The sequence below is a fragment of the Puntigrus tetrazona genome, chromosome 21 (genome assembly GCF_018831695.1).
Source record: "Puntigrus tetrazona isolate hp1 chromosome 21, ASM1883169v1, whole genome shotgun sequence".
Classification (NCBI taxonomy): Eukaryota; Metazoa; Chordata; class Actinopteri; order Cypriniformes; family Cyprinidae; genus Puntigrus; species Puntigrus tetrazona.
Window position 1 is genome coordinate 15800436 of NC_056719.1, and position 9658 is coordinate 15810093.

The following is a 9658-nucleotide window of genomic DNA, read 5'->3' on the forward strand; positions in this document are numbered from 1 at the left end:
ACACACAGTTACTTTGGTAGATTTCTACTTATTTTCGTGTGAGCTTTGATGTTAATTAAATTCCAGCCATAAAAACACCGCAAATGACTTTGCTTTCATTCCAAATGGGTTCATGAATAAAATGTTCAGCCAAATTAAGCATCGTGACCGGCTTTTGGTAAGCGTTACAGGCTCATTTGTCTATCCGGTAAATCTTTCATACAAGCGCTACAGAGTCATTCATTATGACATCACCTCAGAATTCAGGATTCAGTCACCAAACAGAAGCAGTATTTTGCGGTAGTGAGCGTGAGCCAATTCTGCGTTACAGATAAACAAGCAATCCTCAAATCAAAGCGGCGCTTTATAAAACTGACAAGCGATGTAGTATTGTAGTGTGTGTGTGTAAGGCTTGGTGAAGTTCTCAGATGCCTGGCTCCGCCAGTCACCCAGCACAAATCTACAGACGCAAATCTGCGTCACGCGTGCGCATGTGCGTACTTCAGAGATCACACCACACGCAGGAGAGTTCGCTCTCCTCTCCTATTCTCTACACTTCACCTTCATTCTCTCATCTCACCACTCTACTTTTTCCATCCATCTGCTGATCCCATTGTATTATCAATATACAAACCCAGTTCAGACAGGAGCTTGAAAGCTCATGCCACTATGGATTTTCTGCATAATACTTGTATATTTTGCTGCGATACGTATACAGATGAGTTATACTTACAGTATATATATATATATATATATATATATATGAATTATACTATAATGTAAATATAAGCAACCAATGTTTGAGTAATTTAGCAACTCATTAATAGTTAGAATTGGTCCCCTAACCCCATAAATTATCACTGAAATAATAATTTTCTGAATCACGGTGTGACATGCTGGAGAGATATAAATGCACTGTAGATAAAGTCACTAATGCATGTGCAGCTTTTTTATTAATTCAAAGACAAACACATACACACACACACACACACTCACACACACACACACATTCATACTAAAGAAGGAAAAGGTAGAAAAAGAAAGGTTCAATGATACTAAGGATGTATGCATTAAATCCGTATACAGATTCAACCCATGTATTAATACTGTGATGAGAAATCCCCAGTTTCACAGGCCAGGAGCTTAAGCCTATCTTGGGACCAAAATGTAAGTCTCAAGTTCTTTCCAGCTAGATAGATCTTTTTTGGACACAGTCTGTTTTGTCTCAGGATAGAACAGTAATACTTTTTCAAAGCATGTTCATAAAATGTCTTAATTATAGCCTAATCTTAGTTTAGGCTAAGCCCCAATCTGTGAACCAGCCATTATGCCTTAGCACACATTTTTGAGCGTGTACCAGATGCTCTAACCTTTAGCGTGAGATTCAATAAAACATGCGCGTGTTTTCCTGCAGGTTGCAAACTAAACCTCCTTCATTCCTCCCAAAGGTTGATTTTGCTTTAAAACTTTGCCCCTGCAAAGATTCAGCCTTTTCTTTTCCTTCTTTTCCTTTCAAATTACTTTTTTATGTTTGGTTTTGTATGTATTTTACTTTTGCTCCCAGAAGCAGACTTTTGCCTTTTAAACTATAGAAAATCCATCATGAAATAGATATTATTATCTATTTTACACAGTGTGTGCATCAATGTCATTCCTTTTAGCTACAGAGCAGCATAGAAGACTGTGAGTGAAAAGTGACAACTAAGAGAAAATCAGAAGCCAACGCCTATTCATTATTTATTAGACAGCAAAATGGGAGTAGAAATAAAATTGAATAGTTTAGCCTATTCACAAAATAAAAAATAAAATGTTGTATTGTATATTTAAAGTATATTTCAGCACATTAATTTTCAGTACAGTATATAATTTAGGTTACCTTTTGTTAACAGTTATTAATCCATGATATTTGTTTCCACTAGAATAATTCAACCTTGTGAAGATGGGCTTATTTCTCAAAGGACAAAAAAACCTATACTGTATTAGGAAAAAACACCATAAACATATTATTTAGATATATAACACCCATCAATTTAATAGGCAGTGATTGGCAGTTACTTATTTAGTCAAATGTTAGTTGAACATATGTATTGAAATATTTAAGTTTCCCCAGAGACTAAATTTAATATTTGCAGTGCAGAGTTTAGCATTAATATTATTAATAATTTAACCAAACAATTATAAATGAAAAACACATGTAAAGCAAATACAATATTGAATCTTTTTGGTATTACTTTTGATCATATTTAGATGTGTGCATTTACTTTTCATGTACATTTAGAGGTTTTAATGTGTTGTGTTTTTGAATGCATTTTTATTAAGTGTAACAATAAATAGATGGTTCTAAGGTACTTGATTACAAATACTTTATATAGCACTTCATACAATGCATAATTGATGCATTAAAGATACTTTAATATGCATTGCGCCATATTAAATAATACATATGCATATTAGCACAAATGCATTATAAAGGCTTTAAGTATTAACATGAGAAATTATTTAGTCACGTTTTCTATTTTGGCGATTCATTTAATTCTTAGCTGGAACCTCAATTAGAAACCTGGATGTAAAGTAATAGTTTGTGGCACTGTTTATGCGTTATCTATGAGTACCTCTAAATCCTTGAAATTGATTTTGTACCGCCATCAGTAAGCTTACAAATCTATCCATCTTTCTCTACAACTGAAGAAAACAAAATCCATCGACACAAAATGACACATTGTGTCTCCGCTCTGAAACCAGGCCTGTTATTTGTCATCCCACTGAGAAGTAGATAGCTCAGACTTTGTAGTAGAAATCATCTTTATCTTGATGCTATAAATATTTTTGTGGACACAAACAGGAACAGGAGCTTGAAGGCAGCACAAAATATTCATGCGTAGAGAAATGAAAGCAGGCAGAGCGAAGCAATAATGGGCGGAAACAAATGCTTAAACTTCTCCAGTTACATTAAACCTCCATTTTATGAAAGCCGAAAATAACCTGAGCGGGCTGCTGAGAAACGATAAGAGCTAGAAACAAATAAATGAAAATGAGACCTTGAAAGTCTAAATCTTTTCATACACAACTTAGCAGCACAAGCATCAGTCAAATAACAGCCTATTACAGGGTGTAATGGACTGCCCACTCAGCCAATAGAGTGCTCTGTAAGGCTACTCTGTAAACAATACCACCGCAGGAATCGACAGGCCCCTCGGGCAACGGAGCCCCTTTCATGCACACTGTTTTATTGTATCATCATCGTCCTTGCAGGAGCCTGACTGACTCACAGCACTGACATCTGCCAGCAGCATCCTCAATCCAGTGATGTTTTTCTGTACGCTTAGTTGCATGATCTGCCATTACGCATCTATCTGTTTATCTATGGTTTTATCTGCTTCTACCTTATCAGCTTTCCAGAGCTCTTTTAGGCTCTCATTATCATGAGTGCTGAGTACAAATATTCGAATTGTAATATTACTACCATCATGGGTTGGTTAGTTTTATTTTTTAGAAGAAGCGAATTTTGAGTTTTGCTGCAACAATTCTATAAGACCGATTTCCTATCTGTTTATCAGATGTCTTTAAGATATTTAACTGACATTTTACAGACGTCTGTCAGAAAACAATTACTTTCCGAATGCTTCCAGATCTTTGTAGACATCTTGCGGGCAGCGTATGCAAGTTATCAACGCAGACATAATCACTGGTACCTGTTTATTTATAAAACCATTTTGCATCTCCGTTCTATCACCCAGCTTAGTAGATTTATTTAGAGTCTTAATCAGAAAGTCTATCACACACTTAGATTAAAAATTTCTCAACTGTAGAGCATTTTTACATTGGTAAAAATCCATCTCTGTTCACAGCAACAAGTGTTATTTGCATTTCCCTTCAATGCTATTAGGCTCTGCTGGCTCCCCGCCCCTCTCTTCATGGTGCATTAAAACACCTTGATTGCTTAGGAGGCATTCTTGTCACATCTGCTCAGTATCAATACGACAGGACTGATGACAATTAACTCAGGATGGGTCTTGAGTAAAACAATAGTGTCAATCAACAATTGCCAAGAGCCACACATTCTAGAAACTGAATCTGCATTATTTGAAAGTTTATCATTTATTGTATTTAAAAACAACAAGATAGAATTGCATCCGATGACCCCAATTTTATCACTTCAAACTGCAGTCTGCTTATCTTTATTTTGAATTAAAAATGATCCGTATCAATATTTGGCAAATGGAAATAATCAGCCAGTGTTAACTATAGCCTTACTTTATACAATTCACAACATCACCAAAATAATGTTTTCTAATTTCAGAAAACAGAAAATTCAAGCATAGTACTGCATCGTTATACCCGTCTGTAAACATAAAGAAGTTTTCCCAGCTAAAGTAGGCTACATGCGTAAGGAATCCTACATTATTTAATTATAGACTATTCTCACAAATCCGTCAAAAAATCCTATTTGTTGGCAGACTGTCATCCAGAAAGATTATGTGTTTATGAAACACATATGAGTGAAATAACATGATATTCCAATTTTAAATGTCGCCTGATTAGATAAACTACAGATTTGCATTTTAAAGAAACCAGTTTGAATGAAGGTAATTTCCTTTTTAGGTTAAAATAGTTTCTTAATATGATATTAGATAAACCAACAATTACATTCGACTGTAAATGCTTCATGCTAATATACACTATAATCATAGTAATCACGCAATACTGTGTGTACAAATACAAATTTGATAACTAAAGCATATTTTTGATGTATCTACAGGCTAACCAATCGCTAGTTAAATCACCATTATTTTTTTAAATCAGTGATCAGAACAAAGAAGTATAGCAGATTGTATTTCTTGGATTTCAGATGACAATGGGCTAGAATCTGCGACTCGCTACGAAGTACAATCGCTGCGGCCAAACAGCTTCATATACCTCACCAAAACATTCGATTCACTCTCGCTGGAGCCTCCATAGCTAATCATTCCACTTGCAAGCAGCTGGAAATTTCAGAAGTGGCGACAAGAGGCAACACATTTCTGACCTGCAGCTTTAAATAAGACAAATAAACAAGTAAATAAAAGCTGAGGATTATGCAGAGTGAAATCTGCTTGGATCAAATGCGGCGCACAGGTCAGGCCAGATTATATTCAATAGGTGAGTTTAGGGTTTGGAGATACCATCTGCACATGTGCAGGCTGCAGCGACGCCGGAGTTCCTGGGCCTGAGTCTCAGATACACCAGGATTACTGGAGGCACTAGAAGGACAAAGAGACAGAAGCAGACTGTAGACAACAGAAAGTAGATCAAAGGCCAGAATAATTGCTTTGATTTGGATTCCATATCCCATATGTAAATCCAGAAACAGTCATTTACTGAAATGCATGTGAGCCGCAGGCATAAATCATCTGCAGGGATTCCTCAATTAAGTGAAACAAACTCTCTCACTTCAGTATAACATTATCTCATATTAATTGAAAATCCCTTGTAGTTTTTTCTCTCTACAGCAGAAACAGGATTATTATCTTTGTTTGTTTATGCTGCCTTCATATGCCTCGATAGAGAAGCGAGGTGCCTTATAATTGAACGGGTTGAATAGTCAAAGGTAAGAAAACTGCTTTTCCATTGCAGCACGTTCAAATAGCTCTTATGTTCAGTTGTTCAGTTATTATACTGTATATATGGGGCTATTCAATGGCCCTCTGGGTCATTCTAAGTTCCCCTGATGAAGCAGCTGCTTTCAGGTGTTCCTGTAAAATGTTTCATGTATGTTAAGAGTGTAGAAAGCTTTTTATTTACAGTGTGATTTGTAGCATTAAGTCCCATGGCCAATCAGACGCACTTTTTGAGCACATGCCAGCCAGTGTAATCAGGCTTGCTGCTAGAATCCTTAAATATCCCAGAGTTTGTTCATTACCAAGCTCTACCGCTCAAATGGTTTCATTACCTGTAATAAAAACCAATTTTTATTATAATGAAATCTTCATTTACTCAGCTCAAATAAAAAAAAAACAAAAAAACTATAAATCTTCATTGATTATAAAGGAGCATCTTTGCTCTTAACCCCTGTATATAGCCTCACTCACTCTTTTATATTATAACCCTTTCATAATTTTAACTAGAATTTTCATTTTGCAACATACACGCTGTAGCGTTTGAAAGTGAAAGCCATATTAAAACAGGACTGGGTCATGGAAACATCATAAATGCATTCATCAAGGATGATAACAGGGCAGACATAATGAAATTACTATTCCTCTATGCGATCATTTTATTGCAGATATCCCAGCACATTCACTGAATTAAGTAAAATAATTTCATGAATGATCTAAAATGAGCAGTCTCTGATCTGTAAGCGTAGCGATGTTTTTGGAAACTCTCATTTACCCAGAGTCATGATGACCGCATTGCAATCTCATTATGTATGATTATAATTTAAACATGCTGCTTTAGATTATAGCATTAAGAAAAATTACTTCACAGATAAATACAATTTTTAAAGAAATGTAAAAATGAGAAAAACAATGACTATCTGATATTTTAGTAAATCACTTTGGCTTTAGTACACAGTGGCATCATGAGAGGTTAATTATATAATGCAATTATATTTCTTGCATAGGATGATTATACTTTAGAATTCGTTAGTATAAAACCACTGTACATTCAGTTTTTCTCTCTCTCTCTCTCTTACACACACACACACACACACACACACACTAAGCATTTGTACCCAAGTGACATTAAAATTCTTTGAGATTTGAGAATCCTGCATACGTAGAAATTCCCGTTCCTCTCTCTTTAATAACTACGTAAAAAAATTTTTATACACTTTTAGATATCTATATATGCATTATCACCTGCTAGTCACTTCAGTGAAACAATGTCTCCACTCATTTATCTTCTAGCTAAAACACAACTATCATTTTTAGTTTTGAATTTATTGTGTAGTTATATGCATTTGCTCCATTATTAACAATACACACAACCTCGACCCGAACTCTGAATTGAGACATGGCCCAGTAATAAATAATAATTAATAATAATTACATGCCAGAAATTATGCTGTAACAAAGGTAAAGAATAAAGTACCTATTTAGCCCGCACTATAAAAGAGAGAATATAACGCACAACAATGCTGCTACAAAGAATTATATGCGTAATCATTTTTAGTTCCTCTTTCCAGGTTTGCACTCACTGCCACATGAAAGTATCACTTGGGAGGCTATCAGTGTTCCTGAAATCTAGGGTAAATTACTGCCTTATCACAATGCCTTTTAGGAAATGTCTTTACATACAAAATATCTGGATCCGTCGTGATTTAAAGATCACCACTGTCTGAACTGAGTTCTGGCTGAATTAATATATTATGGCTGTCCAATGAGAGACGTTAGGGAGGTTACAGATGATCACATCACAGCAACTTTCTTTCTCCTCCATAATCTTTTGCCTGAGAACTGTACACATGTGAGCTCTTCTCTTTCTTCTCGGCGTGTGTTTTATGAATGAACGAGTTGTATAGCGTGCTTCCGATTATAAAGTTATTGGCGTGTGACCTGCTGATCCGCCGTGCGTGGCCTGAATAGAGGCTTTCACACTTTAGTTCTGGACCTAGTAGCAGGAGTAGTTCAGGAGCTCATGTTTCTCCTCGTTTTCCTGGTTGTGCGCGCGGCAGCGAGGAAGTCTATAGGCCCGGCCTGACAGCTATGTATTTTTTACGCCGCGCGGGCATCGTCAACCTTGGTGGGCGGTCTGTAGTCGAGCAGTTATTATTCACGTTTCCATATTTTGTCCATATCAATTTGTAATTTACACAAGAGCAATTCTTACCGCCAACAGGTGTTACATATCACTAAAATTGCTACACCGCAGACAACAGGTAAATGCCAGTTATCATAAATGAGCACTTAAGACTAGTTCCTCGTTACCGCGCGCAAAAAGTAGTGGATTTCCACAATCTGAGTCCTATTGCCTTAGCGAAAATAATGGCGATCAGATGGCTTTTAAAAAGCATGCGTGTGAACTCGCGCCAAATGCAGCTCATATTGTCTGACTACAATGCGTCGTAACCCTCTGCACTTCTGCGATACGATGCGAGAGGAGGCGCTGGCAGTCAAATCATAAGAAACCGGGTGCTACCGCTGCCAGTAGCGCCCGGCAATTATTCTACCACGGTCTCACGCCTCCACGCTGGTTTCAGAAAAATGACACTACGAGGCAAGCTTTTATAAAAAGCATAATTTTTACGCACACAGCACATTTTTATAGCGTAATGTTCTTTTAAAACAATATTTGAGATATTTGAAAACTTGCATATGCGAGCTTCACAGCCTTCTATGTGTTTCTGCGGCAATTTTAGCAGTACAGAGATATTCTAGAGGCTCAGTTCAATCCTGCCAACTACAGCCGACAAAAAACAGTTCAAATCTACAAAGTGATTAAATGGCACGTTTGCATTAACAAATCAGTTTTGTTGAACGTTGCCTATCAGAGTTTGGTGTAGAAGCATTTTCCAACATGATACAGCATTTCAATAGCAACTGCTCCATAGATATTCTGGCTGGCCCATACCTATATCAGCGCAATAAAACGTGCACCCAGGGATTCCATGTGAACCTGTTACTGAAACTGTTTTGGCGCCTCAGTGAACATTTTCTTTAAAACTGGAAGTAAGTGTATGCCAAACCTATGATATTTGCACAAAGTGCACAGAAATACATTTGCAAAGTTAAATTGTATACATATGGGTAATTTGCATTAAGAGAATAAAATGCACTGCTTCATTTATTATCATTTTGCGGTTTTAATGGACACTTATATGCCAGAAGATTCTACTACTAACCATTCCCTGGAGCACAATGGTCTGAAGGACAGCTCCTCATAGCAACCGTATACGTGACAGGTGTAGTTTATATAGATAGCTAGTCTACTTTAGTGATGTAGGCGAGCGTCATGCAAATCCTAGTACAGGCAGCCCGGGAAGAAAGAGACAGAATAAAAACAGCAGATCACTGGATGAATGACGATGCATGCGGTGTCCCTTAGCGCCAGGCGCCTTGGGTTGTCCTCTTCGTGGCACTCTCGAGCTGATAAATGGTGAGGTTAAGGCCCTTCGCTTAGCAGTGGCGTGATTAATGAAGCCGGTTGTAGTTTTGAGGATGTCCTGTCTGGGACTCCAGGGCCAAACTCGAAGTTAAGGCATTAAACTGTTTTGTAGTTATAGCAGGTTTGCAGAGAGATAGATAGTTTAAGGACACGAGCTCATCTTGGCTAACACACCTGCCAACACATGGGCGCTTTTACCGAAAGAGCCTCATTCTGACTACAGGGGACAAACACTTTGATTTGTTTGTTTGGGAGGTCATCGCTAATCCAGTGAGATGGAGCAGTCGACCGATAGCATACTTCCTCCAGTGCAGAGTTTGGATGAAGAGGCCGACGACTCTCTTGAGGACACACGCTATGAGAAAATAACGCTTTAAACTAATTTACTTTTTATTAAATAAAAATTTATGCTGACTGATAATACCTCACACTCTGCACTTGAAAGGCGATATTATGCACTAAGGAGGACTGCGTGGCAGTTACTCATCACCTGGAGCTGTATGCTGCCAGATTTCAGATCAAATCTAATTGGGATTTGTCATTCGTTTTTGCAAATCAACTGCTTGAATGTGATGTGTGAGAACCTTGAAAGAAC